At 39.6% G+C, this 17,831-nt stretch overlaps 1 protein-coding gene across 4 annotated transcripts in view; it reads left to right on the top strand.

Moving 5' to 3' along the window:
* RGS7 (regulator of G protein signaling 7) overlaps positions 1–17,831 on the top strand; it is a 488,737-nt gene that overhangs the window by 197,063 nt on the left and 273,843 nt on the right. The window lies entirely within an intron of this gene.

The raw sequence follows: 17,831 nt of genomic DNA, 5'->3' as shown, positions 1-17,831 counted from the left end.
GGAAAGGGAAGGTTTGCTGTATCCCCACCACTTTTCTGGGATATCTCTTCCCCTTTTCTGCAACACTCTTTTGAGAGAATACTGGCACTGTGTTTGCCTAGGAGAGAGGACACCTAAGCTCCAGGACTCCCAAGTTTGGACAAGGCTCCTAGGAAGAAAAGCTGAGTAACCTTCCCTTTCTAATTCTGGCAAATCTTTCCCTCTTCTGGGCACCTGCTTTGTTTCTACCATTCATTCCTGCCAGCCACTCTTCTCTCTGGGAAGATTTAGGATGTCTCAGAGTCTTTATAGACCTAAGGATAACTTCTTTTTCTAAGGAGTAGGTGTGAGGTTGGGGTGAGGGTGGAAGAAAATGAGGCCAACATCTGTTAAGTTTTCAGAGTTCCCTGTTAGTATATCTATGTGCCCTTATTCCAGAACATCCGTGGAGACATTTGTCACTTCCTTCTCTCATTCACCTTAGGAAATAAATAACCTTTTTTGTTTTTCCTAACACAACTCCATCTCTTCCAACACACACACGCATATGGACATACACTCTGCATCCATCTGCTACTATTGTTTCCATTAGTAAGAAAAAATAAATGAAAAGATTTATCAGGGCTCCCAAGTAGATTTCATTGGTAAATCCAGAACCAGAAATTGGACTTTTGTAGTGAAACTGATCATAAGTTAAGGTCAGTGCTATTAGTGTGAGACCCCAGAAGTCCTACCTAGAGTCCCAGCCTCTAATTTAATCTGCATTTTTTCCAATTTTTACTCAGAGAAAAAATACAATTTCACTCACCTTTATTTTGAATAATTCCAACATTCAGAAGTGTTGAGGGAATAATACAGTGAATATCCATACATCACTTCAGTTCAACATTTGTTAACATCCTGTATCTTAGTTTTCCAGAGCTGCATCACTGCAGTCTTCTTAGACTGGAGCAGCATGCCTTTCTTAGCACAGTTCTGTAAGTTGGCAGTCCAGGAGGCTTAGCAGGATTCTTGCTCATGGTCTGTCAAGGCTAGCCCTGGCATCACAGTGTTACACTCTGATATAATGACTTTTGGGAAGAATTTCCTTCCAGGCTCATTCTGGTTGTAGGCTGACTTCAAGTTCTCATGGTTGGAAGGCACTTGGGAGTACTAGCTCTCAGCCTGTCCAGGCTGAGGGGAGTTCCCTGCCCTGGGCCTTCTCAGAGGTCCTTATCAATGTCACTGCCTTTGCCAGGATCCTCAGGTGCAGTCCCACTCACCTTGATGATTAGATGAATAATCTCCCTCTCCTGAGGTCACTGATTGTTGGCCGTTAATTACATCCACAAATTTTTTTTTTTTTGTCATATGATCATGACACAATCAAGGAGGGAGAGATCCTGGGAGTTATCCTAGGATGATTGGGGGAACAGAATTTAAATTTATTTAACTTAAATTACTTTAAATCTAAATAGTTACATGTGGTTAGGGAGTGTGGTATTGGATAGTGCAGGTTGAGATGCTTGGTTAGATTTTGGCAGGAATACTTCATACGTGATGTGGATTTCTTATTGCTTCCCATTCTTTCTTGGCTTCTCTCTCTCCTTCCCTCCCTCTCTCTTATTGTGAATTCATGGAAGCTCTTTAAAGCTCCTTTGAGTCCTTTGATATTGTTTGATTAGTTTTTGTTGTGAGGAATTGTCCCAAGTTCACCTTGTGCAGACTAAAACTTGGAATCCACGGGCTCTTCATCTGGCAGAAAATGTATTCAGAAATGAGAATCAGGGAGCTCAATTTTCTCATTGCTACTGTGTCAATGTTTCTAAACTTCAGTAGAAAGAATGGTGAGAGGAAAATATGTATATATTTTTTAATTCACAGTAATTTAAAACTTTAAAATTTTTAAATTGTGAAAAACAATACATGGGAGAAAATTAATATTATAAGTCTTCTTTTCTCACTTTGTTTTCTGTTCTTTTTCTTGCTTTTTTTTCTTTTATATTTGTATTTCCTTTCCCTTGGAGTAAACATCATAGTTGCTAATATCAACACATCTGATTAGTTTCTCCATTGTACAATATGCACCAAAAAGTCTAAATATTAGAGTATCAATATTATTATAAATAATAAGCCCACTAATAAAATGTAGAGTATGTTTTCAGACTTTTTTTCTTGCCTTTAGACTTGTAAATCACTAAAACTGGAGAAACAACTATATTCAAAAGTTATTTGAAATTATTATTTGTTCTATGTGGTTGTCAATTTGAAATATAGGTAATCTCATTACTTTCCATTTATAGTCAATTTTAGAGGGAAAAAACCAAAGGTTTTATTTTTCTTTTAAAATGATTACTCTCAATACTCAATTTTCTATTCTTTACTAAGGTAAATAAACACTATTTGATTTATGACTTCTAGCAATGTATTAGAATATAATTATAGTATTTCACTATTTTTTAGAGCTTTTTCTATAGAGAATCCATTCTTTTGAGTTATTAACACCTTTAACAAACTGATTTTTAACTTTGAGATTGCTTGTGTTCTATGAAATTTTGGGCCAGTAATGTATCACCCTCAAACACAAGTATCTCTTCTCACAAATTTGTACAGTGGACTCCATGGTGTCTTGTCCTTCTGGAAATTGTATTTAGTTATTTAGTGTGATAATTTTTTCCTTTGATTAAAAAAAGCATTGATTGAAACTTTGCCCTTTACCAGTTGGTGTAGTTTTGTTAATAGTTGATAGGTTGTGAAATCCATTAGAACAGGGATGTGGTTTTTTTTTTAAGATTTTATTTATTTATTCATGAGAGAAAGAGAGAGAGAGAGAGGCAGAGACATAGGCAGAGGGAGAAGCAGGCTCCATGCAGGGAGCCCAACGTGGGACTTGATCCCTGGTCTCCAGGATCACACCCTGGGCTGAAGGTGGCACTAAACCTCTGAGCCACCTGGGCTGCCCAGAACAGGGATGTTTTTGCCTGCCCAAAGCACAGAGCTGTACCAGTGGAAGTGCTCTGTAATGATTACTGAGTGATTAATGAATGAACATTTCTCCAGGCTCCACTCTACATGTGGAGATGGGGGACCCATTCCATCAAGTCTATGTGACCTTCTAACAAAATTCCCATGCATTTCTGCCTAAAGAATAAGTCACTTCACTAAATTCTCTGCTTTTTAATTATTTCTGTGTATGACACATAAGAGCAAGTATAATCATGTCTACCATCTTCAGGCTTTTAAAACGGCTTGAACTGTGTCCATGGGAGTTTCTCATTAATTAAAAAGGAACAGAATCTGTGGCTTGTGAGCAGTGACAGTCCTTTCAGAGGTATGCATCACACATTGCTGCTCCTTTCTTTCCTTTCATTAAATCCAATCCATCACATTTTCCAGTTAGCATGGATGATGATGCTACATTTAGTTTGCAGTATTTTTAAGCATCATCTATTCTTAACAGGATATGTAATGTGATTCAAGTTGATGTAATGAACTAGACCATTAGCAAAATCTTTCATTCTCTGCTTGGCTAATAACTATTTCCTCTACATTTTATTATGGGATGGCTAGCAAAGGGAGCCAAAGTTTTTTATTTCCTTAAAAAATAATTAGTGACGTTATATGGATGTTGGGCAAAGTCAGGTCCAGCTTGTACGTTTTTACTGCTTACATTAGGCAAAAAATGAGGACTGAATGTAATGATATTCAAACTTCCTTATATTTCCAAATAACCATTTGGCTTCTTTCCCTGTGTGCTCTGAGTGCTTAGTATAATTTGACAATCAGTATGACTCATGTGTGACTCTGGAAAGGTGTCTTTATTTTTTAAGTTACAGAGAGTGAAGTCTAAGGAGAAAAACATATTTTGCTCAATTTTTTAAAAAGTGAATCATGTCATTGATATAAAGACGTCATTCTCCAAACTAGCATTAAATAACTCTGTAATTCAGTTAGTGTAGCTTTCTAAGTCACTGCCATCACTATTATGCCACAACCAAGTTACCTTTCAGAGCAGAATTATCCTGACCTTTTGTTTTCTTTCATTTTGTAATTAAATCTATTTTTACGTTTAACTGCTTACCAACACCTGTCTCCAAAATGATTGAGACAGAGAAAGGAGTTATTACCTTTATTTTTTTAAAGATTTCACTCATTTATTCACGAGAGACACACAGAGAGAGAGGCAGAGACACAGGCAGAGGGAGAAGCAGGCTCCATGTAGGGAGTCTGATGTGGGACTCGGTCCCGGGTCTCCAGGATCATGCCCTGGACTGAAGGTAGTGCTAAACCGCTGAGCCACCGGGGCTGCCCAGAGTTATTACCTTTAGATTATGTCTGGAAAGAACAGTGAAATACCAAATCCAAACCCTCAATGGATCAGGTAAGAAAACCAGTGCTCAAAGTCAAGTGAATTCAGGTCTTTGATGGTTTAGCCAAGTTGCTGTTTAGCCAACAAAAATCCACTGTTTATTGTTAGCAATTCTTTTACATAGTTAGAAAAAAGATTTTGAAGAGATACTAAGAAGTATTTATTTTTGTCCTCTCCTTTCTTAACAGACATGAACAATTGAGTTTCCTGCAGGATTTGTAGATGTAGTTACTAGGTCAATATTGCCAAGCAGAATAGCAGATTCATTCCAGGACTTTTCCCCTTCTCCTCCTCCTCCTCCTCCTCCTCCTCCTCCTCCTCCTCCTTTCTTCCTTTTTTTTTCATGTCAAAATGATTCCAGTTCTTAAAAATGCAAATGAACAATGGTCCATAGTACAATTAAAAGCATCAGCACAGAGCTTAGTATTTTTTTTCTTTGTTGTTGTTAATCACTTAAAATGGATAATTAACTCTTATATTAAACCCTGGAAAATTAAAGGAACATCTGGTGAAGGCCATTCTTTTGGACTTTTGATGTAAAAGTGGTTACCAAGTGGATGCCTGCTGGGCTAGAAAAATTTTAACTTCTACCTCCTTTTTTCCATTGCTTGCTTGAGTGATCGATTTTATTTATTTGAAAGAGAGACAGAGATGAGAGAGAGCACCAGCAGAGAGGAGAGAGAGAAGCAGACTCTCTGCTGAGCAGGGAACCCAAAATGGGGGCTCCATCCCAGGATCCTGGGATCATGATCTGAGCAGAAGGTAGACACTTAACTGACTGAGCCACCGAATGCCCCTTTTCCACCTTTTTAAAGTCAGCCAAACAATATTCATTCTTATTAGAAGTTTTAGTAGCACCATCTGCAATGACACTGACAATCTGAAGAATGCACTTGTTGAGCGGTGATAGTAAATTCTTGACAGTATTTTGCCCAGAAGAAACATGGTTACATCATTAATTTGATATAATAGTTGTTAAAAAAAAATCCAACTGAGTAAATATGAAAAATCTAATTGGTTTTATTAAGCGATCATCAGCAGCCCATCTAGCAAGTAGAGGGGAGCTCTGAGGAGTTGTATAAAATGGAAGATTTTTATAGGAAGGAAAGTAGGACAAGGAAGTTGTAAGCAAAATAAAAAGGATTGTTCTTCTAGGCTTGGTCACTTTCCCTCAGGGGGCATGTGCACATGTTCTTATCATGGAGATTAACTCTTTGAGGAATGGAAAGGGCCCATGTGACAGATTACCTCCTTAGTGCTTGTCAGAAGATTCCTGACTGATCTGTTAAAACAACGTTTGAGGGAAGATTGAAACTGCAATCAGATTAGGTTTGGTGACTCAGCCTAAGTGACACCATTTTAGGCCTGTGGTTTGCTTTTTAACATAGCAATTCTTGAAAAACAACTTTAAAATAATGCTAAGAGATCTAGGATGAACTTTAGTTGGTTACTTGAGTCATTGCCCCTGCCCCTTTGCTAACATACCTGGATTTTTATGTTTCCACATGCTATGGGGCAGTGCAAGGCATGCTTGAAAGGACCAGAATCCCTGGGAAACTTGTTAGAAATGCAAACTCAAGAGCCCTATCCTAGAGCCACTGCTTTCTGGGAGGAGCTCGTCTGTCTGTGTTTTAGTAAGCTCTCCAAGTAGCTGGTGCACACTGAGGCTTGAGAACCACTGCTTTTTTGGAGATTGATTATATGTAGTCCATTTACTTTGCCAGTAATTGGCTCAGGAAGCACATGTAGCCCAAATCTGGTTGATCTGACCTAACGTGATTTTTTTTCTCTGTGGTTGCTAGGAAAATGTCTTTGCTATTTAAGGAAGCAAAAGTAAAAGATGGACTTTTTTTTTTTTTTTCTGCTGTCTTTGAGCTTTGGTATGTGAAAATGTGACTCCTGGGGCTGCTACAGTCTTCTAATGTTGAAGGTCAATGCTGATAGTATAAAAGAGAAATGTGGAAGGACCTTGGTTAATGAAATCTGGTCACCCTAACTCAGGAGTTTAAAAAACTGCTTAAAGAATTTTCGATTTTTTTTTTTTTTTTTGGTGTACTTGCTCATTTGTTCCTATTAGCCAATAACCTCTAGGTACACTTTACACAAGGTCGTTTATGGCATACTATAAGTCAGTCTTCTGGGCAATGTGACTGTTACTTAAGGGAGAGATGAAGGGTAAAAACTCAACTCCTTCTGTATCACTTCTGTTTTGAAAATTCTTTTTCAAAATGTTAGAAAAGTATAATTTTGAGAAATTCTTTGCAGTTATGTTTACCCTTTCTCCACAATGCTGATCGGCATATAAATAGTAGTTGTCCTTCTGTTATTATTTCTGGGTAGGAACATCAATCTAATTATTTACTTGTTTAAATTATTTAATTTGTGTTCTCTCTGGCCTAAGAGGGTCAGTCCAGATGGGAGGAAAATGTGAGCTGTATCTAAGGCTGAAGATTCTTAAAAAAGTTACCACCTCTTTATATAACATTCCCTACTCACGCCTCAGAAGAGCTGCTTTTTTGGCTTATTATTCTCATGTCCAAATAGCATTTACATAATCAGTTCCTGAGAAAAAGCTTTACAAAATAATTTTGAAATAGCTCATAGGGATGCAAGTTATTCATACATACTTACATATATACATGTATTCCATAGTTCAAAATTTTGTGTTGTGAAATTTTTTGAACTTTTTTAATAATATACCCCTCTATATTTACCCCTTCAAATCTATTCAGCTATACTTTTGAAAGCTCAGTTTTGTTATTTCCATTTGAAAATAGTATTTTTATATATTTATGAAATATGTTAAATTATTTGAAGAGAACAACTTCTAAAACTATGATTTATATTTAAATATATCCCCCTAGATACACAACAGTACTAATATGTGTAGTCTGTACTATTTCAATATTTACCTATATTTTTTAATTGATAAATATCGTGGAAATTTATTTTTAAATGGCCATCTAATATGCATTGTTAATTGTTTTAGTAATTGATTTATAGCTTAATAGAATTGTGCTTTCTGTATGATTTCAATCCTTGAAATGTGTTGAGATATGCTTTATGATCTAGTATATGGTTGCTTTATATTTGTTGCATGTGAACTTCTAAAAAATATATGTATTCTGGCAAAAAATTCCCCCAAATATTGCAAATATTCTTTATTTGGTAAACTATCTATCCTTTGAGATTCAGCTCTATTGCCTCCTCCTCAGAGAAGGCTCTCCTGCTGGTTTTAGGTACAATTAGATACTCCTTCATCTGTGTTCCTCCTATAATTACATTGAGAATAAATTATCATTTACACACTTACTAGATCTTAAGATCCTAAATCAAAATTACCTTCTAGTTTATCTTTACTACTTATCTAATTTAATACTGTACCATTGTTGCATAGAAGGCATGGAGGAAATATTTCTGGAAGGAAGGAAGGAGGGAAGAAAGATGGAAAGATAGAGAAAGAGTGGGGGAAAGAGACAGGAAGGGAGAAAGAGAGAACAAGAGAAAGAGGAAGGAAAGAAAGAAAGAGAGAGAGGGAGAGAAAGAGAGAAAGGAGAAAAGGAAAGAGGAGGGAAGAAAGGGGAAGTGAACAATAGAATGGTAATATATTGGAGTTAATCATATGCTCAGGATTCTTCAAGTTTGGTTTCTATAGTTAGACAATGCTGTCACCCAGACAAAAAAATCAACTCAAGGTTACTAAATAAAGAATGCACAATTTCAAAAGAAGAAATAATTATAGCTAACACTTTTGTGGTGTTTCTCTGAACCAGACACTTTCCTAAGATCTATATTGAGTGGATGGGGGGCTGGGAGTAGGAGGGTGTAAACTCATTTAATCCTTATAATAACCTTGTGAGGTGGATACTATTATTTATCATTTCTACTTTTCAGATGCTGAGATTGAGACACTAAAATGTCAGCTAATGTACCCAGGATCAGATGCTGGAGAGTAGTAGCAGAATCGTGGTTTTTACCCCAGCTGTCTTGTTCTAGAGCATGTGATTTGAACCCCATGGTATACTACCTCAATAAGTACAAATGGGAGAAGCTCAAGTTTTAGCATTTTTGAGAGCAGGAGCAAAACTTGAAAACTCTTTGTGAGGTAACATTGTCTTCTAGCCTTGGACTTGGGTTTCAAAAAACTCAGGGTCCTTGGGACACCTGGGTGGCTCAGGGGTTGAGCTCTGCCTTTGGCTCAGGTCGTGATCCCAGAGTCCTGGGATCGAGTCCCACATTGGGCTCCTTGCATGGAGCCTGCTTCTCCCTCTGCCGATGTCTCTGCCTCTCTCATGAATAAATAAATAAAATCTTTAAAAAAAAATAAAACAAAAAACTCCGGGTCCCAGCTGAGGTTCTGTCCTGTGCTTCCTGTGGGCAAGCTTGGGAGTCCTAGCTCACCTCCATCTGTGGGCTCCACCTGTACATGGGGGACAAGGGCATTTATTCTTGCCTTGGGAGTGTGGGGATTAGTGAGATAGTGTCTGAGAGTACTTCAGGTACCTAAGAGGGAATAAGATCTATGTAGTAAAGGGGATTCGATATATGCCTGTCCTAATCCCTTAAAAATTAGATGGGGAGCATAAAACTCTCCCTCAGCTCAAGGCTGCTCCTTGCTAGGTCACAGTGAAAAGGACTCTACCCAGAGCAATTTATGTACCTATCATATTCTAAGCACCTACTATGTGTCTAAATTACTTTAGTTCAGAAAACCAGGAAGATTGTTTTATCCTTTTAACAGCTGACAGAACTTTTCTTAAATACAGAATGACTCTGGTGGGGACATTCTTTACCAATCATACTTAGCGTAGAAGCTAGAAGCTGGCTGTGGGGAAGCTGATCTCAGGAGACCAGAGGAGGTTGGGTTCTGTGCGGAGGAAGGGGAGGCCAAGGTCATTGCTTGCGTGTGCCACTGAGTATCTGGACACAGAGAAACTAAAACACTGCTGTGGGATGTAGGCTGCCACTCCCTCAAATAGAAGACGATCTCACATGATCCTGGAGTAAGAAGCATTCTTACTTACTCTCTTATGGAGACCCGTGTAAAGGCTGAGTTTGAGCTCAGAACGATGTAGGCACAGAATAATGACCCTGGTTTAGACAGAGCTGAGCCAGAAAGGGAATTCACAGAAATCTCAGGGTGGCTTGCAACCTCCTCAGATTGTTACTGGAGGGTCAGAGCAATCCTCCATGTAGTCAAGGACACAGAATCGCAGCTGACATCTGGCTTATGGTTCATGAAGCAAAAAGGCAAGACCATGCAAAAATATGGATGATCTCTGCAAGCATATTCTGTGTGACATCTTGGGAGAGGCCAAAGCTTTAGTTTCTGAATAAGACCCCTCATCTTCATGTAACTAAGCTTCTACAGGCCTCACCAATCTGATGGTACAGAGAGAGGCAGTAATCAGCAATAGTCTGGTTTCCAAGCACTCCTGAGGAGCCCTGAGGTGTGTTTCGTGTGGCACAGGATCAGAGTTTGTTAGGTTTGTTAGGGACCAAATGGACCCTGACCCTTCTGCTAAGCATCTCCTGCCATGGTCCAGGTCCTATAACTCTTGGAAACCATAGTACCAGAGGTTGAGATTGGGTTTCTCCTAACGCTGTAGTTTTAATGAAGAACAACTTTTTATTATTTTGTTTTTCTTTGAGTGCCCTCCTACTCCGTACCTTAGCCTCCTGTAAGAATGAAACAAAAATCTAAAGGGAAAACCAACTGTCCTCAGAAACTCTCTTCCCACCAGTTGACTAATGCTTTGATAAAGCTTGGTAATAGAAAGTGCCTTTTCTTTATTTCTGGTTCTTATAAGGAAGCATTTCTCCTAGCACAGCCCTTGCTTATCACCACCCCTTTTTTCATTGTTGGCTTGGGAAATCAGCATGATTGGTGTGATCAGTAACTTTTAGAAGGATGACTAAGAATCCTAGGTCCAGCTCCACCTTTATTCTTTCTCTTGGGATCAAACTTTCTACAAGGAGCATAAGATATCCTGCTTCTCCAGGAGTAGGCAGGAGGGTGGAGGGAGTAGGAGGATGCCCAGTCCAGTGTGGCCATCACTTTTTGGGCCTGAGCCAGGAGGCTGTGAGGGAAGAAAGGAAGTGGAGGCTGTTGAGAGTCTGGGGCCATGAGCTCAGCACCTTCACGACCAATCCTACCCAGGCTCTCATAGGCTGGGCAAGCCCCAGAGGACCCTACCCCCTGCCCCTTGACTCCACTACTCATTTCCTAGTGAGAAGTTCTTGGGTCAACTTGAGGACAGAAGGTGGAGAGGGAGAGACAAATCCTTAGAATGAGGACCCAGAGGGCACGGGAGGGAACAAGGCAGGAAGCTGCTGGCAGCTGTTGGCTACCTCACTCTTGCCTACATCCCCCTCTGGCCAAGCATGAAGCAGAGCTGAGCTCTGGAGAACCAGGACATCACCACTCCCTTGCCTTCCCTCCCAGCAGGTGGCAGAAGGACAGAATACAAGCACAGAACAAAAAGGGCTGGAGGGGGGAGGGGATGGCAAAGAACAGAGCTCCTTGGGCTGAGGTTTGGGAAGGGGTTGTTGGACTGGATCTAGCTTGGAGAAAGGGAGGGATCTCAGATGAGGCGACTTTGGTGGGGAAGCCGTTAAACCCAGTTCTAGATCACCCCCCCCCCTAAAAATATGTACATCCATCTGTCAGAGTTAGCATGATGCTGGATCAGGTTCATCAGCACCTCCCATGTGGGGCATGCAGGGGGGGATGGGCTGGAGGCTCAGGGCACTGGAGGTAGAAAGGGGCCGTCCCACCTCCCCTTTCCCTAAGCCAGGAAGGTCAAAGACACATCTAAGGCAGCCCAGATTCCAGCATGGCTAAGGTCAGAAATACTGGGCTTCCCAGGGGTGGTCCAGGTCCTGGCTGACTATGACGCTTCCCCATTCCCCACCCACTACCATCCCCCTCAGATCTGGCAAGGTGAGAGGGACCCCCAGAGCTGGTTCCCTCCAAACAAAAGAATATGGTCACCAGCAGCATCTGCTGGGGGCTGGTGGCAGGGGTAGGGCCTTCTCCCTGGGCACCCTCCTATCCCTTCTCCCACCTTGTCCAAGAGTATGGACCTCAGAGCAGAACCGAGCCCTAGAGAACAGGTCTGGCCAGGCAGATGGGTAAGGTCTGGCCAGGCAGATGGGTAAGGGAGAGATAGGGATGCTGGTCACTTTGGCATCTCCAAGACAGACACTTGAGGCTTCACCTTGAAGTACTGGTGAAATCAGATCCCTGCATACCTAAGGAAATCAAGCTTGATGGTGGAGAACTGGTTCTGGATGAGGGCCCACAGTGCCCAGAAAAAGTGAGATACCAGGGCAAACTTGTTGACTTGCATGTAGAGCCTCTCCACCTCCCTGGGGTTCATGGCCATCACTTTTTGCGCCTGCAGGTAGTAGCTAGGGGAGTAGAGGGTGAAAGAATCCCAAGCAGACTCTGCACTGAGTGCAGAGCCCATCTCAGGGCCCCACATGGGGCTTCATCTCATGACCCCTGAGATGATGACCAGAGCTGAAACCAAGAATTAGAGACTTAACACACTGGGCCACCTAGGCTCCCTTTCCCCCAGATTTTTATATTGGAAATTCAAACCATAGTTTATCACATTTGATGTATGGCTGCACCAGCTAAGATTTATTTCTAGGCAGATTTTCAAGACAATTTTATTATTGCTGCTTCCTGGAAAAATTATGTTTTGTTCCATTTTCTTTAGTTGTTCTTGTTAACTTTTACCCACGCATACCTCCAAGTGTCTTCTACTAAGTATTAGTCCTTGACATTCTCCTACAAAATAAGCTTCTGCAGTCCCACTATTTTGGAAGCACTGCATGCCACAGTCCTCTCTTAGGGATCTTGGTGCAGGTGAGAAAAGTAAGACCCCTGGAAACCTTATATTGGAGACACCTATTTAAAACCTTTTCCACCCAGTATTCCACAAACAATTTGTCTCTGAATTCTATGTCCTGACATTATCTACACACTGTCCAAACCACTAGTGACACTTGTGGCCTAGGGGAGACACTTGAGGCCTAGGCAAGGTGTTAAGTGGAGTCATGACAGTGGTGTTCATGGGGACACATTATCCTAGGATCACAGCCTTCTCCAAAGGTCTAAGCACGTGTGGAATTCTGGCCTCTAAGTCAGTCTCTCTCCCAAATCTAAAGTGGTGTGAAGCAGGCTCACTCAATCTGTATAAAACATGCTGATCTGGTGCACCTACACTTCAAGTCTTCCATGTGTGCACTAGACTCCTTCACTTGCTGCTTAGTGTCTGGAATAGCCTCTTTCTGCTCAGCCTACTGTCCTTAGGCTTATGTGTTTTTAGGTCTGAGATGCATTCTGTCCATGAATGGGAAGCAGAAGGGAATGCATGGGATCTCTGACTCACTCATTCATTCGACAGGTACATTTCAGACATATTTATGTGTTAGGTAAAAAGATTTCTGTACAAGATGCAATTTCTGTCCATAAGAAATTCACAGTCTATGGGGAGAGACAGATCCCAACAAATACAATATCAGGTAATAAGGACCATGATAGAGATCAGGTGCATGAGAGAAAGTGCCTCCTAGTCATGGACATTTGAGCAGAATCTTGCAGGATAAGCAGAATTTCCCCAGGTAGGCAGGCATGCCAAAGACCACAGACATGAGGACAGCTTACTCGGGGAAGTGACTGAAAACTGTGATTTGGGAAGGAATTGCAGTATGAGGAGGGCCTCATACAATGCCAACCACTTTGAGTCTAAACACAAAGACAAGGGAGAGACACCAAATTATTCTTAACAAAAGCAAATGATTACATTCATTCACAACACATCATTCTACCCACAGTGTGGATGGAGGATGACTTTGAAGAGGTTGAAGCTGTATACCCAAGTACCATGGTTGTCTCTGGGAAAAGCACAGTGCCACCCTTTAATGGACAAGTTGTGCTAGTCTCCCTTTTCATGGAACATCATTGTTACTTGAAAGAATGACTAAAGGACAGATTCTGTTGTTTCAGACATGAGTATTTGGCAGACTGGTTCATTTTTTTTAATGAACAAAATGAGGAAATTCAATTCAATTAAAAGGAAACAACAGACAGTATTAGTTGCCCATAACAAACATTAGGCTTTTGGAAAACGTATGATTGTCATTCATGATGAACCTTGCAGCTTCCCCAAGTGAAGACTTCTCATTGGATTGGTGGTGATATTAACAAGTGTCATTTTTGATATTGTATTATGGAATGTGTCAATATTTGAAAGATCTTCCTAATTCATTGAACCAGTATTTTCCAAATGACCAGTGGCACTATATTCCTGGGTAAAAGACCCATTCAAGGTGCAAAATAGATCAATGGACTTTAATATAATAGAGAATCAAAGTTCACGGATAAGGTTTTAGATTCTACAGCTCAACTAATCATTAAGAAACTACTCTCTAGGGGATCCCTGGGTGGCTCAGCAGTTTGGCACCTGCCTTTGCCCCAGGGTGTGATCCTGGAGTCCCAGGATCAAGTCCCACATCAGGCTCCCGGCATGGAGCCTGCTTCTCACTCCTTTTGTGTCTCTGCCTCTCTCTGCCTCTCTCTCTGTGTCTATCATAAATAAATAAATAGATAGATAGATGAATAAATAAATAAATAAATAAATCTTTAAAAAACTCTCTATAGTGTTTGGTGTATTATTAACTGTGTTCTCCTTTGTCTAAAAAGGCTATTAAAATATCTCTTATTTTTCAAAGTATCATTTATGTGAGGCCAGATTTTCTTCAACCAAAAAATATATTGATGGTTGCCGGAGAAGAGGAGAATGGGAAAAATAGATTATGGAGATAAAGGAATGCATTTGTTGTGATGAGCACCAGGTGATGTATAGAATTGTTGAATCAGTATATTGTATGCCTGAAACTAATATAGCACTGTATGTTAACTGGGAATAAAATTAAAAAACCTAATTAGGGGATCCTTGGGTGGCTCAGTGGTTTAACGCCTACCTTTGGCCTAGGGCATGATCCTGGAGACCTGGGATCGAGTCCCACGTCGGGCTCCCTGCATGGAGCCTGCTTCTCTCTCTGGTTGTGTCTCTGCTTCTTTCTCTCTCTGTATCTCTCATGAATAAATAAATAAAATCTTAAAAATAATTTAAAAAACACTGGTATCTTAAATATATATGTATACATGTACTGCAACAGATTGAGTGCAGTATATGAAAATCCAGTTGTTCTCTCCTAAGCCAAACTTTGAAAAGATTTACAGAAATGTAAAATAATGTCACTCCTCTCACTAAATTGCTTTGGTAAATGCAGTTACTTTTTGATAAACATTTACGTTAACATGTAATGGATTTATTATAATTTTGATGAAATAAGCATGTATATGCATATACATATTCTAGATTACTCAGTTTTAATTTAAAATGGTAAATATTAATATATATAACCCATTTGATCACAAACTCTTTAGGGTTCTCAATAATTTTTAAAAGTGTGAAGGGTCCTGAGATTAAAAAGTTTCAGGACTGTTGGGTTGGTCAACTCTTTCTAGACGGTAGGAGGTTTGACTTTAAATGAAATGGGATAAAATAGTGGCCAGAGGAGGAAGGAATGTTTGTTTGTTTGTTTGTTTGTTTAATTTTTGTGATTGAGTGGATCTGAAGGATAGAAGCTACATGCATATGTGTACTTTCTCATGGAGTACACCTGATAGAGTAGTATTTTACAAACTACCAGTTTAAATGTGCTCTATTAGTAGGTTGTGAAAGCAACTGAGAAAGTTGTAACTAGTGTTTTTATTTTAATATGATGAAATAGAATGGAGAATGCCAGAGGGTATGGTAGGATAAGTGTTGCTTTGTGGAACTTTTGTTTCAATTAAATCTATGTATTAGGGAATAAGCATGTTTGTACTGAGTCACAATGGAAAATGTTTATCCTACCATAGGTTGCTATAAAAGTGTGAAAGCCTTTGCAAGAGCGAATCTTTTATCCCTCTTATAAATCGTCACATTAGCCCAGCCTTGGCTTGGATTAGACCTCATGCTGTCTTCATTCTCTGCAGTACTGGCTGTTTTTCCCAAAGCCATTACCCATTTTCTTGCCCATGGTCCTTTCTGTCTTTGTTGGCTTCTCCATCAAGACATTAGATTATCTAGATTAAATTATATTGCAGCTTTTCTTTTTCCTGTGGTTTTCTGTCACCCCTGTCAGATTTCCACTCAAGCCTGTGTGTAATGCTCTTCAGTTTAATCCTACAGATAGCACCGCACAAACTCTGTTCTGGTCAAGTTCATCCAAAGTCTTGTCATAGCTGTAGTTTTGCTGCATCCCTCCACACGGTGTCTCTGATTTGTATTCAGGGTTAAAAACAACTCAGCCCCTTCTTTGGGAAATCATCCCTCATCTCTTCTCCTGTCACAAACCACAGACCACAAAAGTCATTTAACCCTTTAACATGATAGATTCACAATAAATACCAGCTACTTTAGTGAGGCATTTTGAGAGAATCATTACACTTTTGTTCTAACAACTGCCATGGAGATTAAATAACATGGATTCTGTAGTTTCAAAAATTATATTAATCCTAGAAGCACTCCCAGGAAATGTATTGAGAACAAGTAGAACTTGAAGTGAGAGCATTTCATGGTCTCGATTGAAGTGCAAAGGATTGCTGTCATTGTGTGCAATCAAATGGAAAATTTTCAGGATGGTATAAATCTTTTCCCCAAATTTCCCTAAGAGGAGACTATATATTCCAAAAACATTTATATTTTACTTGAAGAAAAAAAAAGACATTCATTTTTCTTTTCTCAGCAGTGTAGGTTTTTTCATATTCCTTATTGTCCCGCTCTATAAGTGTGCCTTACTAGGGGTCCGTTTCTTAACAACATGTAACCTTGAGTCTATCCTTGACTCTATTGTTTGACTTTCCAGACCCTTAGTTCCATCATTTGTACAAAGGAGTTAATAAAAATTATGTTATCTATGAATGTATATAAAAGTAGACTATAAATTTTACTTTATTAGTATATGAAATATTCTTTCTTGCTCATTAAATAAGGTCACATCTGGTGCTAAAGTATCCACAGTGGTAAGAGACTAGCAGCTGAAGCATGTGACATGAACCCAGTCACTTTTTTTTTTTTTTTAAGTAGGCTTCATGCTGGGCATGGAGGCTTGAACTCTTGACCCTGAGATCAAGGCCTGAGCTGAGATCAAGAGTCCGACACTTAACCAACTGGGCCACACAGGTGCCCTGAACCCAGTCACTTCCTATGTGAGAAATTCACCCTAATTGAAAAATCAGTATATATTTACTTAAATAATATCTTTTGCAAAGGGAATTTATATTCCTTTTAAGACATAAATTGGTGTAATAAATTGATGATTGCTACAGCTGAGTGATGAGTACAAGGAGGCCCAATGTATTCTGTTTATTTGTGTGTCTATTTTAAAAATTCCATGTATATTGCTAATTTTAGAGCAGTCTAAGTATATGTCATATAACATTAAATTTCATATGACTCCACTTTCCAAGAGCACAGATTTCCTAGACAGAATATTTTCATTGCCTCCCTGCCTGTCGATCCCTAACACCAACTACAAAGACAGAGACGGCCCGTTAGCAGGGAGAACAATGTTCATACTCCCCAAGGGAAACTGATCCAAAACAAGTAGCCAGGGCTGGTGAGAAAATAAAGAGAAGTCAGCCTAAGCCACACAATACAAACACAATGGGGAGAAAGATTGTTTTTCTCCACTAGGGTCTGAATTCATTACTAGTGCTTTCACTCTTGCCTCTCCATTTGAGAATTAGCATTCAGGGCCCTCAAGAGTAGGCAAGTGGATTTTTGAAAAAATGAATTGGTATTTATTTAGTAGAAGGATAAATGTGTCCTGGAAGAAATCATATAACTTTTTATCATGGCTCTAAAATGAGAAGTACAGCATTGCTGGGTTTGAAGTGGTTGGAGTTTAATCTGGTCTTTTAGAACTTCTAAGGTAAAACCCTTTAAGCCTGCAACTTATCTTCAGATTCAAAGCAGCTCATTGTTTTACATAGAAGCAACATATTTATGATCAGTTGCTTAACTATATACCAAATCAGTATTTTATTTGACCTGAACATCTTGCTGTTAGTCATAGAACATTAGAACTTAAAAGGGACTTTGGTTTTATAAAAGGCTTCATTTTGGACAAGAATTTTATTCATTTTGGACAAGAATATATATTCAGACATGCCCTCGTGAAAGTTTTGGTATGTGGAGGCCATAGTTGAGCATCTTGGCTGATTGGTTGAGGGATCATAGTTAGCTCTCTATGGTTGATTCTGAGATAGATGCAGGAGTAAAAATTAAGGAAGCCAAATAGTGATTGCCAAGGTCCTGACTATTTTGGGTTCACTGATTCTATGATTTTGGTTTCCTGGGCTGGATGAAGAGGTTGGTGGGGGCAGAGTTTCATCGTCGTGTGTGGTCCGGTCATTTTCTCTTTGTGTATTCAATCT

This window comes from Canis lupus, chromosome 7, assembly GCF_011100685.1.
Source record: "Canis lupus familiaris isolate Mischka breed German Shepherd chromosome 7, alternate assembly UU_Cfam_GSD_1.0, whole genome shotgun sequence".
Lineage (NCBI taxonomy): Eukaryota > Metazoa > Chordata > Mammalia > Carnivora > Canidae > Canis > Canis lupus.
Note: the sequence above shows the minus strand (reverse complement) of the source record. Positions and strands in the feature narration are given on the sequence as shown.